This window comes from Vicugna pacos, chromosome 8, assembly GCF_048564905.1.
Source record: "Vicugna pacos chromosome 8, VicPac4, whole genome shotgun sequence".
In the NCBI taxonomy this organism is placed as follows: Eukaryota; Metazoa; Chordata; class Mammalia; order Artiodactyla; family Camelidae; genus Vicugna; species Vicugna pacos.
This window is the reverse complement of record NC_132994.1, coordinates 53,628,904-53,643,316: the sequence shown is the minus strand read 5'-3', so window position 1 is coordinate 53,643,316 and position 14,413 is coordinate 53,628,904. Positions and strand designations below refer to the sequence as shown.

At 39.5% G+C, this 14,413-nt stretch overlaps 1 protein-coding gene across 4 annotated transcripts in view; it reads left to right on the top strand.

The window, feature by feature from the left end:
* Positions 1-14,413, top strand: part of AHI1 (Abelson helper integration site 1) — a 248,433-nt gene that overhangs the window by 208,091 nt on the left and 25,929 nt on the right. For 2 of the 4 annotated variants that reach the window (XR_012075021.1, XR_012075019.1), the window contains exons 29-30: positions 6,628-6,811; positions 12,748-12,889. The gene's annotated coding sequence lies outside the window, so the exon portion shown is untranslated. The remainder of the gene's footprint in view (positions 1-6,627; positions 6,812-12,747; positions 12,890-14,413) is intronic. The other 2 variants (XR_012075023.1, XR_012075020.1) reach the window with 1 other exon arrangement.

The window sequence follows — 14,413 nt, the reverse complement described above, 5'->3', positions numbered from 1 at the left end:
TGCATTTGCCTCATTACAGATTTTTGAATGAAGCTGAAGAAACATTTACTGTGTGATCTGCAATATTTTGTTTTGAAATGTGTACTTATTTGGAATCAACTGTAAGTCATTTAATATCTGCCTTTGACTGTTTTCCAACCTCAAAATTGCCTTTTTTTTTTAAGATCAGAAAGACATGTGATGCCCTCTTAGCTATAAACATCGTTTTCTAGGAAATAAAATACTTTCAGCAACTAATTTCAGGTATATTCTGTTTCCTGAAATGTAGATCAAGATAACAGAAAATAATATGCCAGATTCAGTTCTCCAGAATTCTGTCTTTACTCAAACATTGCTGTAAGTTCAAATACATTTTATGAATGCCTTTTCACCTTTTATTCTTTCCATTAGAAACTCTCCATTATAAATGACATCTTCATAAGTAAATCTAATTTAAAGGAACAAGCATCACAAAGAACAGAACGTTGCATCTTCTATAATACTGTATCCCAGTGGTAGACCTCAATACCAGGATTCTGCAGAATTCGGGTTGAAAATGCTGCCTTCACTCTTCTTAATCCTTGGGGAGTAGATATAGTAGAAAATTACATTTTATCTGTCTGTCACATTCCCTTAGGGGAACTTCTCCCATCTCTAACCGTGAGATCTAAATAGTAGCAGCCATCTTCAAGTAACCTCATGGCCACAGTGACTGTTCAGGAGGAAAGTCCCTGAATCAAATGAAGACACACAGAATCCCAAGGCAGTGACCATAGCACTTAAGCCTGAAAAAAAACACATGTAACAGACACTCCTGGTACTTTGCACCCATCCCCTCTGGTACCTATTTTTGTGTGCCCATGCCCTGGCTTTGATGCACTTTGCATCTATGACGTTGCATCTGTGACTCTTCTGAGGCCTGTCTTGGCCAACTGGAGACACTTTGCTTACAGATATCTGCAAGCAAGTGCAGAGAGTCAGAAGCATCTGGAATGGGGTGACCTTTAGCCAATGACTAGCTGGTGTGGGAGTTTAAAAGTGCCCAAAACTTGCCCTATGTCTGGACAAGCTCTGAGCACCACTTGCACCCCAGGGCTCCCTGCAGGACCAGGTTGAAGTTGGAAATTGGCCAGAAATCGCACCCTTGATTGATTTCTTTCCTCTTCCCCATTCTGCTCCCTCGTTCCCTTTCCCTTGAGAGCACTTTCAGTATAAGCAACTTGAACACATCGCCTCTTCATAGGCTCTGCTCCTAGGGAATCTGACCCAAGTCAGCACTGACTCCCACAGGATCAGTGAGTGTCTCTCCCTGAGATTTTCGTACCTGGAGTTGGGAGGTAGAAAGCTTGCCAGGATAAGTCTGAAACAGACCCACCGAAAGCTGCAGAGACAACCCTGAAATGCTACCTCTTTGCCTCCAGAGAAGCATCTTGGGCCCCTTCCAAGGTGTGGTTGAGACAGAAGCTGTGGTTCAGACAGTTAATTCCACTTAATTCCTGTCATTTGCACCCAAGAAAATCTCAACTAATATTGTCCAGAGGGAAAAGCCCTCAAATACTAAAGCCCCTCTCCGTGGAAAACAGCACACTTACTCAAAACTTTGCACGTAATTTCAGAGGTTCACGGTCATGGTCATGAATTCTTTATGGCTCAGCCCTACCTATGTTAGCGTCATCTGTGCACTTCTGAGTTTTCCAGGGTTAAATACTCACAGGTTGGCTGTCACTCCTCCTGGCCATAGTGCTTGCCTTGCTGGGTAATCCTTTAGATGTATTTGAAAAAAAAAAAAAAACCAGGAACTAGGACTTCTGTTTTGGAATTTTCCCCAAATAAACACAGATACCAGTATAGAAGTCACAACTGATCAAGTCAATAAATAAGGAAGCAAAAAAAAAAAAGTATATGCCAAGCAGAGAACCTAGTCATAGCTGTGCAAATGTCCCCATGAACAGGGAGTACCTGAAAATCAGTGGGTAGAACAGAGAGAGATGGTATCTTTGAACTATCCTCTTCAACTGAGCAATACCTAAGTGGTTGCAGTGCTTCTTTAATTAGGGCAAAAAAACCTGTTTACGCTGCTGCAAGAGCAATGGAATCATGGCTTATGCTCCGTATTTCACCTACCTGATTTTATGCATTTTTGTCAGTTTCTCCATGTGTCCAAATGGAAAAGAAAATTGCTCTCTCAGGACAGTTAGGCGAACTTCTGTCTCACCCCTCAGCAGACCTGTATCCCTGCCACACCTAGTACATTATGTCAGGAAGATTAAGTGGCCTAACATCTCAGGCCCATGGTGACAGCACCATGAACAAGACCCACATTTCTTCTTTTAGCCCTGGACCTGTGCTCAGAGGTACCTCGTACTCTTTTCTCCAAGCCCTTTGAGGTGCCCCTCGGTCACGGGAGACCCCCTGGGTGTGGACCTGAGGCCAGTTGAAACCTGGACCTGTCAGAGGTACTCTTGGGACATTTGCTTTGATATCCCTTCACCTCACAGCAAACACTCAAGAATGTTCTGGGATTGTTTTGCCCTAGTTCCTTGACCCTACTAAGTAGGTGGGGAGGCGGGGTCTCTCCTGGTGTCAGACAGGAGTGGGAGCTGGGAGGGGACAAAGGAGTTCTTGGTGCCTGGCTGGGTCCTCACTCTAAGATGGCAGGATCTTCTACAATTGTAGCTAGATGTCCCTTGGGGGAACTTGTTGGGACCTGGGAAACTTTATCTCTGGCTGTGTTACCTTCTGCTTTGCATAAAGCCATCTTGGGAGTGGGGGTGGGGGAAGTGGATGAAGATGGCTCAAAAGTACAAACTTCCAGTTATAAGATAAGTAGTACTAGGAATATAATGTACAACACACTAAATATAATTAACACTGCTGTACATTATGTATGAACATTGTTAAGAGAATAAGTCCTAAGAATTCTCATCATAAGGAAAATAAATTTTTTTTCCCATTTTTAAAACTTTGTATCTATATGAGATGATGGGTGCTCATTAAACTTACTGTGGTCATCATTTCATGGTGTGTGTAAGTCAAATCATTATGCTGTCCACCTTAAACATACACAGTGCTGTATGTCAATTATATCTCAAGAAAACTGAAAGGCTAAAAAGAAAAAGAAAGGCTATCTTTATAAAATGTAAACTTAAATTTATATAACTCTTGATTCTGTGAAAAAAAGAAAAAGAAAAAAAAATAAAGGCAAAAAAAAAGAGCAGACCCTACCCTTGATAATGGTATCTGTCAGCATCTTTCTGTTGAACACATCATCTTCTCATTTTGACAAGCACATGTTAAACGTTAATGCTGCCTCCACCTCTGGGCCTTAACTGAAACTCAGTTTTGCCTGATGACAGTTTTCCTTCTAACTAGTTCTCAAGAAGAGACTACTCATATTCCCTCTCCTCTTTGAACTTCACACCTTTAAACACAGAGTCATATGTTGCTGCTTAACAAATTACCACAAACTTAACAACTTCAAACAACACCTAATTATTAGCTCACAGTTATGTGGTCAGCAGTTTAAGACAGCCTGGCTGGGTTCTCTGCTCAGAGCCTCACAGACCGGAGTCAGGGTATTGACCAAAGTCAGCTCTTATCTGGAGCTTCTGGGGAAGACTCTGCTTCCAATCTCATCCAGGTTGTTGGCAGAATTCGGTTTTTTGGAGTTGGTTAGGGCTGAGGTCCTCATTTCCTTGCCGGCTGTCAGGTGGAGGCAACTCTCAGCTTCTAGAGATTTCCTCTCTGGTCCTTGCATGAAGCCCCCATACATCTTCAAAGCCAGCAGTGGGTGTGAATCCCCCTCACACTTCAAGTCTTTCTGGCTTCCTCTTTTGCTGCTTTCTGGAGAAAATTCTCAGCTTTTAAAGGGCTTAACAGGTCTAGCTCAAGCCTACCAACAGACTCTCTATTAAGGTAACTGACTCAGGACTTTAATTACATCCGCAAAATCGTTTCGGAGCAGCACCTAGATTAGTGTTTGACTGAATGACGAGGGCACAAGAACCTTAGGGGAGGGGATCATCTTTAGAATTCTGTCTACCATGGCTACCAACTTAGAAGCATTTTAGTTCCTTTTGAGGGTCCTGGATTAGTGCGGAAGCCTCCACGTTCCACAGCTGGTATGAGTATTTTCTGCCAGGGCAACTTCCGCTGATTGGATTTTGTCACCTATGCTGCTTCATCATCTTATTCTTTGTCTTCTTTGAGTTGGGTTGGGGGTAGGGGAGTTAGAGATTCCTTTGACTTTCTTGTGAGGCTAAAACATTCTTTAAAAAGTATGTTTGTTGGAATCTGTGTAGGATCTAGTTATGTTGTAATGGAAGGGCATTTTGGAGTATATAATCCCCTATATTGATTCATTCACTGCCCACGGGAGTCTTTATTAAATAAATGAATGTATGTGTGTGTGTGGTGTGTGTATTTACCAGTGACACAACATAGCTACTGAGCAATCAGACTAAACACCAACCATGAATGCCCAGTACAATTAAATAGAAAACTTGCTACTTTGTAGTGTTATGAAGGACACAAAGATGAATACAAAAAGAAGATATGACAAACAAATCTTGTGAGGAAGAAGAACTATGCATGTAAAAGATAATGGATACATTTCTAAGTGTTAAAAAAGAAGGAAAAATACAATGCTTTGTGTGAGAGGGGAGAAAGATTATTTCCAGCTAAGAAATCCATAAGATTCCAGGGGAATACAACTCATGAGGTGAGACCTGTGGAAAACAGGCATCCCAGGCCTTTCACAATCTTACTTAGGGAAAAATCATTTTTCAAGAACCTGCTGGAGTGCCCTCTGTAACATGCATGTTAATGTGCTGGCAAACTATAAAAGATGCTTTCGTGTCTAATGCAGGTGTAACTCTGTTTTCTGTGTTAGAACTAATTTTGATTATTTAAAGAAAAACCATGAAATCAAGACATCAATTTCATAACATCAAAAGACTCAAAGATTAGCCATTAGGTTATCTATTGTCTGTTATTTTCTGTTGCAAGTAATATAAAATATTCAGTTATTTTCACATTGGGTTTTTTCAATGAAGTATATTTGACTTTCAATATTATCTTAGTTTTAAATGTACAACATAGTGATTTGATATTTTTATAGATTATACTTCATATGATGTTATTATAAAATGTTGGCTATATTCCCTGGGGCATACATTACATTCATGTATCTTATTTATTGTGTTCATTGTAATTTTTATCTCTTAATCCCCTTCACCTATCTTGCCCCTCCCCCCCAGTCCTCTCCCCTCTGGTAAACAACCACTAGTTTATTTGCTGTATCTGTGAGTCTGTTTCTGTTTCATTTGTTATATTTGTTTGTTTGTTTTATTTTTTTAGATTCCACATATAAGTGGAAAACCCACAATATTTGTCTTTATCTATCTGACTTATTTTACTAGACATAATACCCTCCAGGTCCATCCATGTTGCAAAGAATGGCAAAATTTCATTCTTTTTTTATGGCTTAATAAAATTCCACATCTTCTTTATCCATTCATCTGTTCATGGACACTTAAGTTGCTTCCATATCTTGGCTATTGCAGACAATGCTGCTATGAATATTGGGCTGCATAAATCTTCAAATCAATGTCTTCATTTTCTTGGGATTTACGCCCAGGAGTGGAATTGCTGGATCATGTGGTAGTTCTATTTTTAATTTTTTGAAGAACTTCTGTATTGTTTTTTTTTTTACAGCGGCTGTACCCATTTACATTCCGACCAACAGTGTACTAGCATTCCCTTTTCTCCACACTCTTGCCAACACTTGTTATTTCTTGTCTTTTTGACAACAGCCATTTTAGCAGGTGTAAGCACATTGGTTTTTCATAGCTCACAAGATGTCATTGTTTCAGGCCTCTCACCTTTTGGTGGTCAGTCCCGAAACACAGGATTTGGTCCACAACTACCCATTTGCTTTAAAGAGGAAGACATGCTGACCCTTTTCAGCAGTACCTTTCAGTGAGGGATGTGGTGATTGCTTTGACAGACCATTTGCAAACATGGCTACAATTATCTGACTCCCTTTGCAATGTGACTTTGTGGCTCTTCCCATCAAGAAGTGGAGCCTATTTCCCCTCTCCTTGACTCTTGGCTGACCTTGTGACTTGCTTTGACCAATAGATTGCTAAAGAGGTGACATCATGCCTGGTTTCCAGAGAGTGTGTCCCTGCGGGCCACCCCACCCCCACCCCACTGCCTGCTCTTTTGGAACCCTATGCAACCATCATGTGAACAATCCCAGTGGCTCATGCAGCCAAATTCAGAAGTAGAGTTGGATTTCAGGTGCTTGAGGAAAACCAGCTGAGATCGGCAGATGTGTCAGTTCCCAAGAAAAAAACGAATGGCTGTTATTTTTAAGATGCTAAGTTTCAGGTTCCTTTGTTATACTATCATAGTTCCATTCCCTTCTGAGGCAGGTTAAAGGGACACATCCCACTCTGTTCTTTAATAACAGCATTAAATAGTGACCTGGGACAAAGATTTCTCACAGGAACTTTGCAAGCATGACATATTTCATTTGTTTTAATAATGTGCAAATTCTCTTTCTGTGATAGGTACACACAGATTTTTGTGTAATTTATTTAAGAAAGGTCGTAATATTTTATTTCCATCTTTTTTTCCCCTAAGAGTGAAGAAAACCATTAAATGATGTGTTCCAGGAGCTTCAGAAGAAAAAAGCTGAGTTTAACTGAGAGTCTCTTGGACTTCCAAGCTTTTGAAATTCTCCAGCAGTGCTATTACATAGCATTGGCCAAATCTGGGAGGAGTTTATCTGAAACACTGGAATAACATAAAAGTCTTCTTGTTCTTTGTAATTCTTATAGTTGATTTCTTTTTATAAGTAACATTTATAACTTGTTGACTTTAAGATATGGGCATTATCTCTCACCACAGCCCTTCCAGCACATTTTGTGCACAAAAAAACGAAGCTCAGAGAGATCGTCACTTGGCTTAATGGAAGAGGCAAGGCATTTTCCTACTGCCATCTGATACCAAAACCCATGCTTTTTCTATGTGTTAATAAAGGATCAGTGGTTTGAAATTTAATTGCATATTTCACTTAAAGTCTTCAAAATGCTAACTTTTCCTGCATAACATCTATATGTTTTATCTGGAAAATATTGAGTAGGAAATAATTATAACATCATTTGATTAAAAAAAAATAAACCTCCACAGTCTTCCTTGCATGCTCAACTTTCAAGTGTTTATGGTCTACTAACCTCGTTACTGACATTGTGTTCATCATCACCCCCTAACATTTTATTTGTGAATATTTTAAGCATCCAGAAAAACTGAAAGAATTTTAAAGCAATCACCCATCCACTCACTGCCTTGATTTTATAATTAACATTTTATATTGCTTGATCTATCAGATCACCTACTCATCTACCCTTTCCTATCCATCCACCTGTCTTTCTGTTAGTCACCTTTAATCAGACAGCTCCACAGCCCAGGACAAAACACTATTGAGAATATTGCTTTGTGAGTAAAGGTTTGTCACCTCACCTTGGCACCAGGGTCTGCAGACAAAACCACTGATGATCTGAAAGCCAACTTGAAAGGAAGGATGCCAAATAAAGCACCAACTGCAGTCAGTTTCAAAATGACTTACAGAGTCTGAATGGAGGCATTGCCCGCCTGCTGGTAGGGAGGGTTGGCGAGAATGCAACTCCTGCCCACTGGCCTAGAGAATGTTCCTTTATTGCAGCTCTAAGTCTGAGTCATATGTTGGCCTCTTTTTCTTCCTTCATTTCCTTCTTTCCTTCTTTTCTACCTTTCTTTCTTTCAACATTTGGGGCTTCCTCTCAATAGTGATATAAACAAAAATACAAGACATGTAGGAAATCATGGGATCATAGAATATAGAAGGACAGAAGACCACCTCATGACTCTGCCAAAGGGGCCAGGGGTCCAAGATTAAGAATAAAGTCCACTTGGCACAGAAAGCTAAAATATATATACAGTGATGGTCAGAAGACATAAGGCAACTCCAGAAGAGTAACACAGCTAGACGTTAAGGAAAAGTGGTCAATATGTGCTACCTGGGGTTTGGAAGAAGGGCCCTGGAAATACTCCATCCACTAGTGTTTTAAAACCATAAGGCCTATGTAGCCTGATAATTGATTTTTCTGTCCCTGGAACATTATACCTCATGCCTTATTCTACTCACTTAATTCAAATATTGAACCAAAGGGAACCAGTCTCACAAATGAATTTGAAATTTATGGCTTTGGGAGCACCCAAAATTCCAGTGTATGCTGAAAGTTTCTGTAAACTGTGTGGGAAGGTCTATGGCTAATTAACCCTGGCTGCTGGGAATTTCTCCAGTGAGTGCAGCCCATTGCCTCCTTCTCCCACTACTAAAACCACAACCATCCTGTTTGGGGATAAGCAGATGTTTACAAAATGTTACCACCTACCTGGAGAGCACTCAGAGGGGAGCGGTTAGAGGAATGGAAAGGGAATTCTGGAGGAACTTAGGCAAATGTCTTGCAGTATGAAGAGTAAATAAAAATTCTACTCCACTTAAGTCTATTATTATTGGTGTAGCACATTATTTCTGGATTTCCCTATGGACAAAATTACTGGGCCTTGGCTTGAAAACTGAAGGTCTCTGACGATAGTTTGCAGAAAAGAATTAAAAAATTTGGCCCAGGCCAAAAACAATCATGGCATCCTATTGTTATGGCGAAAGTAGGAGGCTATATTTATTGTGAGATAAATGGACCAGGGCTTGGAGACAGCACTTATGGTGGGAAGGGCTGTAGAACCAGAGTGGCTGGGAGAGAAGAGCCACTGAGCCACAGGAATGGAAGACTCCTTGGGGCAATTGGACCATCACAACTGCCCTGATATCCCAGACAGCCATCTAACTCTCCACAAGCCCTGATTGTGAATGTGTCTTAGGTCTTTATCATCTTAAGCAGCTCAAATAACTGAAAATGTTGACCTTCTCTCATTCTAAGGTATAGACATCCCAGAAGCTCAACGTGTGTGAGAGGAGTGAAGGGTCATGTAACCTTCACTCACACCTCGGTGTTTTTCCCCCTAGGAAGTATTAGGATCTTATATTAGAGACAGTATTATTTTATAATTGATTAGATAAGCCTGTTTGTAGTGAGTCGTTGTTGTTGACTAAATTGTGTCCCCTCAAAATTCATATGTTGAAGCCCTAACCCTCCAGTGTGACTGTATTTGAAGACAAGGTTTTCAGGAGGCAATTAAGATTAAATGAGGTCACAAGGATGGGGTCCTTATCCAATAGGATTGGTGGCCTTTTAAGAAGATGAAGAGAAAGATCTCTTGCTCTGTCCATGGGCACACACTGAGGAAAGGCCACAGAAAGATCCAGTGAGAAGTTGGCCATCTACAAGCTGGAAAGAGAACCTTCACCAGAACTTGACCATGCTGGCACCCTGATCTCAGATTTTCAGCCTCCAGACTGTGAGAAAATAAATTTCTGTTAAGCCACCTTGTTTGTGGTATTTTGTTATAGCAGCTCAAGGTGACTAATCCAGTAGTAACACGATCAAAGTAGGAACCTAGATCTGACTCCCAGTCAAATAATTTTTTTTGCTCTTTTTTTTAAAAAAAAAACCTATCAACCAGCTCCATTTCATTCTTGTTTTTTCTCTCCCCCCAACCCTCTCTTTCTCTCTCCCTCTCTCCATCTGTTTTCCCAAGTGAGTGCTGTGTTCTTGGATTCCAGCTGACCTAGTAATGATAGAATTTGGCAAAATGGAATTTAAAATGGCTTTTCAGAAGGCAAGGAACCATCAGATAGGGGATTTCTGTGCTCTGCTATAAAATTCCATGTTTCCCTGTTGTAGCATTCCTGTTTGCCCTTGAAGTTCTGTGTTTCTCCCTAGAGCATAAGCTCCATGAGGACAGAGGATGTCTGTCTTTTCACTGCTATAATCCTAGCATGTAGCACAGAGAAAATCGTCCACTTTACCTTCTGTCACAATTCCATTTATCTGGTTTAACAAACGTTCACGAAAGACATACCACGAACTAGGCTCCATGCCCATGGAGGGAAGTGATGGTGCAGTGGCTTTAAAGTGTGGATCCTGGAGCAGCAGCATCAACATCACCTGGGATCTTGTTAGAAATACAGATTCTTAGGTCCCCCCCAGGCCTACAGAATCAGAAACTCTGTGGATGGGGCTTACCATCTGGTTTCACAAGCCCTCCAGGTGTTCTGATGCAGCTTTAGGTTTGTAGTAGTGATAATTTCAGTTGTTCGTTACAATTGTCCCCATTATTCTGTCTCAGTAGAAGGAGCCCTTAACACCTAGCAGCTGGATATTGTCAAAAGGTCTTAGTAGCTCAGTGCCGCTTAAGCCTGACTACACATTGGAATCACCTGGTATGTTTCCCCAAAATACCAAATGCCAGGCTCCTCTCCTAGAAGTTCGGCTTCAATAAGTTCTGCAAGTGGCCTGGGCATTCATATTTTAAAAGCTCTCCAGGTGATTCTAATATGTAGCCAAGACTGAGAATCACTGAGATGCTTGGAAGACTACCAAGGGAAATCAGAATCAAAATTGAGCACGCTGAAGGAGGCTGAAGTATGCCGTTGAATCGCATGAAGTTGCCATATTTGTCACTCAAACCCTGTCAAATGTTGGCAGTGATATAGGGTTTAACCTACTAGATGTTCTCAACTCCCCCAGAAAAGCAGTCATGGCAGATTGCCAACAAAAGGGCTCAGGAACTGAAGAAAGAATAATAAGCTCAACCTGTTTAACTGAAGCAGAAACCATTATCTTCTCTGCTAATAATAGAACTACTAGTGTGATTTTTGATTACTTGTCCTCAAGAGCTGAGGTCACAAGCTTTCTGCAAAGGGCCTAATGATAAATATTTTAGGCTTTGCAGGTCACATGGTGTCTCTTGCAACTACTCAACCCTGGCATTATTGTGGGGAACAAGCCACAGACAATGTGTAAATGAAAGGGTATGGCTGTGTTCCTATCAAACTGTACAGGCAGATTTGGCCAAGGGCCATAATTTGCCAACCTCTGTTCTATGGTATGAATTTTCCATAAGTGTGCTAGAGAGTAGATATAAGTTGTCTAAGACTTTTGCATGATGAAACAGCTAGCCAGTTGACTTAAGTAAAGTTAAACAAATGAGCTATAAGATGCACAGAAAACTTCTATATGTCAAGTAGCTTTCAAGTGATATAGCGGAGTATTGTTGAGTTCCTTAGAACAGAAGGACTCCCATTTAAGCAGAATTTGTGAGACTTGGGAACAGAGATGGAAGGAGTCTCAGAGTGTGGAAATTCCTTTCCCCTTCTTACACAATTTATGTTTTGCAAATGTTATTGGATTAGTTTGCTAGGGCTACCGTAACAAAGTACCACAGGCTGATTGTCTTAAAGAGCAGAAATGTATTCTTTCATAGTTCTTGAGGCTGGAAGTCTGAGATGCGGATGTTGGCAGGGTTGATTTCTTCTAAGACCTTTCTCCTTGACTTGTAGATGGCCATGTTCTTCCCGTGTCTTCACATGGTCATTGTGTGTGTATGTGTCTGTATCCTAATTTCCTCTTCATATAAGGACACCAGTCATATTGGATTAGGGTCTACTGGTATGAACTCACTTAACCCTATTACCCCTTTAACGGTCCTACTTCCAAATACAGTCACATTTTGAGGTACTGGGGGTTAGAACTTCAACTCATTAATTAGGGGTTGGGGAGCGGGCATAACTCAGCCCATAAAAGTTATCAGATGCATTACCTTCATGAGCAGTACACATGTCAAATAAATCCTCTAAAATCATTGTAGTTTCCCATTTGCTGTATTTTAATGACTTCTCCTTCTCAAAGATGGTTAAAGCTGGAAGGAGTCTCTAGCTGAGCTTATCCGAACTCATTCTGTAGCGAGCAAACAGACTCAAAGAGGTGAAGTGGTTGACCATAGTCACACCAATTGAGCAGAGGAAAGACCGTGCAGGATGCTAACTCATATTCTTTCATGGATTTTCCATACATTTATTGAGCACCTACCCCATGTTGGACATTGGATTAGATGCTAGAGATTAACCCTAGAGTGGTTTAGACAGTAGCAAGCCATGAACCATAGGCATGTGGCTCTGATGTGGCTAGGAAAGTGAACGACATTGATGGGGGACCTGAACACTTGTTGCTTCATTACTAATAAAAAGCTAGGAAGTGTTTTCTGAAATTCCTGCTTTCTAAGAATTCCAAGCTCTTTATTTATTTTATAGATTCACCAATTATTTGGCCTTATGTATTTAATAGCAATTTTCAAAGAAAGAAAAACTCAGACTACGCTAAAAAGACACATCCTGATGTAAAAATGTTAAAACATGATAAAGGACATTTTGGATTTAGAGAAATATGCTTATGGTTATGTTTATTAAGATTTAGAAAAAAATCTGAACAGACCATTACTTTTTGGGGTATCTAAGACCATATTGCCCTGCCAGTAATTTGAAAATTGTGTATATCAAATTATGTATGGTGTTGAATTTTACCTTGCATAAAAAGTGTTCTATGAATATTTGTTCAATAAGTGACTTAGATCCTTCGCAAATATCTCTTACCTGTTGTTTTCTATTCTCTTTGACTTGTACACTTATGCCCCTCATTTCTGCCTTCATTGTCATTTGGTAGAATTTCTTGATAGTATGTCATTAATTCATATCTTCAATGCACTATGTTTAACCAGAATACATGTTTCTAATGTCTTTTCATTTTGGCATATTTGAAATAGGGGAAGAGAATGGATTTGGGGTGATCTAAGTAAAGCCAATGGCTACTGCTCTACCCAATGACCATCTTTCCAGTGTGCTTCAGGCTGGACACTTGGAGACTGCTTACACTGGCTGACTCGGAAACCGACCAAGGAAGAGAAGGTAGAGAAGTCTTTCCATCATTAGATGCTAGAAGTAAGAATTTGCATTCTTTAGAAAAGTGAGTGAATGAAGACAAATCCTAGCTCTAGCCTTAACATTTGCCACCAAACACAGGCTAAGGGTGATTTATTAACTTTCAAATTCATTTCAGAGGATGTTTTCTAGCAGGAAAACCTCACAATTCTACCCTAAGTGTTTCAATGTCTTTGGCATATTGAAGCGCTCTTCAAATTTTATTTGTCTTTGATCTGGGGACCTTCATGTGTTTCATAACTATTTACAGGATTAAATACTTTCTGTATTTAAATAGAAATCCCAAAACACAGAGATGTAAAGTGACCTGAACAAGGGTTTTTGGCAAATTGATTAGAGACTGGTTTAGACCCAGGGGCTTTTGGACTAAAACAGTGTTGTTTTGTTTTGTTAATGTGCTAAACTTCTTGAGCTATAAAATCCCTTTTGATAGATCGTGTGCAAGAGAACTATATTAGTAGAAAGATTCAAATGTACTGTGTGTAGAACTACACTTCCCCACATACTGCAAAAATCAAACAAGATGGATCTGAAGGCCAAGGTTATCCTTAATTAGCAATATCTGTAATATAGTAATTCTCTGAATTTAAAAAATTCTATTTATAGTTATTGGCTTAGTATTTTTCAAATATTCTATAGATTAGTGGGCATTTTAATGAAGAATTATGGGCTCTACAGATACATATTACATATATAAAGTAGATAAACCACAAGGTCCTACTCTATAGCACAGAGAACTGTATTCAATGAAAAAGAATATATATATGAATATGCATACATATATATGAATATATGTTTATATGTGTATATATATATATATGAAACTGAATTATTTTGCTGTTCACCAGAAACTAACACAACATTGTAAATCAACTATACTTCAATAAAAAAAAAATAAAAGAATTATAAGCTCAACTGGAATTGAAAGCTATAGGAAGTGTTAGAAGAAAAGCACAGGGTTGGGGGACTAAAATGTTTTTCCTAAGGCAGGGTTTTTAGTGTGATCCCCTCAGGCCACCTGCATTAGAATCACCTAGAAGCTTGCTGAAATATTCCTAGGTCTAGCCTGACTTATGAATCAGAATCCCTGAGGGTGAGGTCAAGAATTTTCATTTTAAACAAGTTCTTAATGTGTTTCTTATGCCCCCCAAATCTGAAAACAGCTGGACTATGAGAATGTCTTCTAGATTAAAGAGTGTAATAAAGTAAATATCAAAGAAAGCTGAAGACACCTTCAAGAGCAAATATTGGCAGGATCCCTTAATGGGTAAAATATCAGGCAAATAAAGGATTATACCATATTTTTAAAAGTCAATTAAAGATTTAGTGTTTGAAAACAAGGAAGATTTTAGATAAATTACTGGTTATTGTTTGAAAACATTTTACTCTTACAGGAGAAAAGTGTTTTATGTAAACAATTCTTTCTGTACTAATTACTCTATACATGATAAAATACTCTGTATATGATAATATATGAAAACAGGTGTCATA